We start from the raw sequence: 2605 nt of genomic DNA, 5'->3' as shown, positions 1-2605 counted from the left end.
CACTCTCGGCCCCACCCTCCCCCTCACCTGGGGCCCCAGCCTTAGGAGAGGAGCTGTCCCCAACATCTCTGTCCTCGCCTCCTAGGTGGGCTGGGGTCCTACCTTCTGCTGCCAGACCTCCCAGATGGGGCCCATTTGCCCCCTACCCTCCACCCCTCGCCATACCCGTTCCAAAAAAGTTACCGAAGAGCCCGAACTCCATCGTTCTCTCCTTCCGACCCCAAAGGGTCCGTGTCGTTTGAGAGGTCATTCACAGCCACATAGCTCACTGAGGCAAGGAAGCGGCCGGGGGTCACCCACCACGCAACGCTATTACAAGGCCCTCGACCTTATTCCCTCGGCCGTACCTTTCATTAGGCTCTTCTACGTGCTTGACTTAACGCAATGCTCCAAAAACCTTGTCAGGGGCTGTTATTATCCCTATTTTATTCATGGGGAAACTGAGTCTCAGCGCCCCCCTCTCAGGACCCAGCAGGAAGCCACAGAACGGATTTGGCTGGTACAAAAGTCAAGTCTCGATGTGCTGGTCCTTCGTCCAGTCGTTTCAGCTCTCTGCTCGGTGGCCACTGTCTGTGCGATGCCGGACCCACAAGTCACGTGTCCCTGCCTCCCTTGACTGCCGGTTCCAGCCAGGTTCGGACGATGAGAGGTGCTGGCCCAGGACCGGGAAGGCAGAGGTAAGGAATCTGTTCCTGCCTCTCTTGTCCTTTCAGCAGCGGCCTGTGGCTCCAGCAACAGCGGGGACTCGGGGATCTCCGCGGCCGTGGCGCTCAGCTCCACCGGAGGCCACAGCAGGTGCAGGGTTCGTCCCGGGTTCCCCAGCCCCGGGCGGCAGCGTGCCGAGTCCCTAAGCCCTGGGGGCCCTTCCCTTCCCTTCCTGCTCCGTCGGCCCCGACAACCCTTCACGACCCGTGTCTCTGCGGACCGTCCTCTCTGTGTGGGCTGGTTGGAGATTCTGTTTTCCTGAAGGGACCTCGAATGGTGTAGCACTGAGCACTGCGGGTGTTTCTGAGAGATACACCCTCAGAGTTGGGATTCGGGGCTGGGGCCCTCGGACTGATGAGGCTTGGACACAGGTGATGACCTCATTGCCAGGCCAATGTGATACCGGTGGTCAATGGCACGTAGTGGCTTCATAACCACCTAAATTATCACCTGTGACTGCCTGGGATGAAATGTCCGTTGAAGGCACAGCTTTAGGAGTCCAGGGGTCCGTTGCACTTGACCGTCGGTACTGACACCGGTGACCAGAAGGGCGGGACGTGGTGGCCGCCTCTGACTGAGCTGCAGCGGGTACAGAAAGAAAATGACACACTTGGGGCTTACCCTCCATTCAAAGCCAAGGAAGAGAACCAGAGATGGCCTGTGACGGCTCTAAAGAAACGTCGTACCTCGTGCGGTCACAGAAAGACACAGCTGGAAATCAAGGCCGAAAGGTAACCCCGTGGTTTGCACAACGACGGCGTAAGTTGCCCTGGAAACCTTGCCAAGTCTCGCTGAGACGAGGTAACGCGTGACACGCGCTCAGTTCTGTGCCTGGCTGGCCGACTGCTCTGCGAGGTCATCTGATCTGTGCTGGAGGACTTAGGGGTGTGACAGCGGGGGGTAACGTGGGAGGTGGGGGGCGGGGACGTCGGTGGTCAGAGCTGCAGACAGGGTGGCAAGGGAATTGAGGGCTGACTTTGCTCTGATTTCGTCCCCCAGGGGACAGACAGGCCCTACCCCAGCCTGTCTTTCTATAGGGTCCGTCTTTCTACCTTGGACCTGTCGGGACACGGACTGGGATCACGCCGCTTCGAGTGACCCACGTTTCTACGTGTCACCGAGCGCCCACACAGTGGCCCGGGCCCAAGGTCTCCATTATGTCACCCACCACCCTCTCTCGGCACCTTCCCCCCACCCGCATCTAAGCGACCACCAGGGTGTCTCTGACGGGAAGCTTCTTCACCTCGATGTTCCCACAGCGGTGCAGGGAACCCTCACATCCAGCCTCGACCGACACGAGAGCCTCCTCGCTGGTCCAGGCTCCACCTGCTTCCCAGCTCCCCCCCTCCCCCCCCACCTGCCCCTCACCCCACCCCCTAACCACCTGCTGCCCAGCCCACCCTCCCTACCCCCTGCCCCCCAGTCCACCCTCCACATAGCACCATTATGATATTTCTAAAATGCACATGCCCACCTCACCATACAAATGACCACCCAGAATGACACGGCCCGTTTGTCCATCTGCCTCCTCGCTCGCCCCTGCAGCCCCAGAAGCCAGCTTCAGGCCTGTCCCGGTCAGGGGCTCCAGTGCACCGGCGGGGGTGGAGAACATCAGGCTGTCGGAGGACAGGGGCACAACGTGTTCCAGAAGTTACACTGTGCATCTGACCTCATCAGTGCCTCCATCTGTGCAGCAGTGGCCGGGATCTCCTCTTCCTCACCTTCGGGGAGTGGTTTTGACTCAGTCAGCCGTGGGATCTCCTCTCCTTGGCCACCGATTTGTCGCAGAGTCACTACGCCCCACCCAATGAAGCAGAAGCAAATCCCTCTTAGATGAGTTCTGGGGAAGACTTCTTTTCCTGAATAAAAGGGACAGACTCAGTTGGTAGAAATCTCCTAC

The 2605-nt window shown here is 59.5% G+C and overlaps 1 long non-coding RNA gene across 1 annotated transcript; it reads right to left on the bottom strand.

Moving 5' to 3' along the window:
• Positions 1–394: 394 nt before the first annotated feature.
• On the bottom strand, positions 395–2022 carry LOC109502194. Its single transcript, XR_002160634.3, has 2 exons — positions 1392–2022; positions 395–1284 (listed from the first exon to the last, which is right to left on the bottom strand). It is a non-coding gene; the product is annotated as an uncharacterized LOC109502194 (long non-coding RNA).
• Between the last annotated feature and the right edge of the window lie 583 nt (positions 2023–2605).

The sequence above is a fragment of the Felis catus genome, chromosome C1, assembly GCF_018350175.1.
Source record: "Felis catus isolate Fca126 chromosome C1, F.catus_Fca126_mat1.0, whole genome shotgun sequence".
Classification (NCBI taxonomy): Eukaryota; Metazoa; Chordata; class Mammalia; order Carnivora; family Felidae; genus Felis; species Felis catus.
Note: the sequence above shows the minus strand (reverse complement) of the source record. Positions and strands in the feature narration are given on the sequence as shown.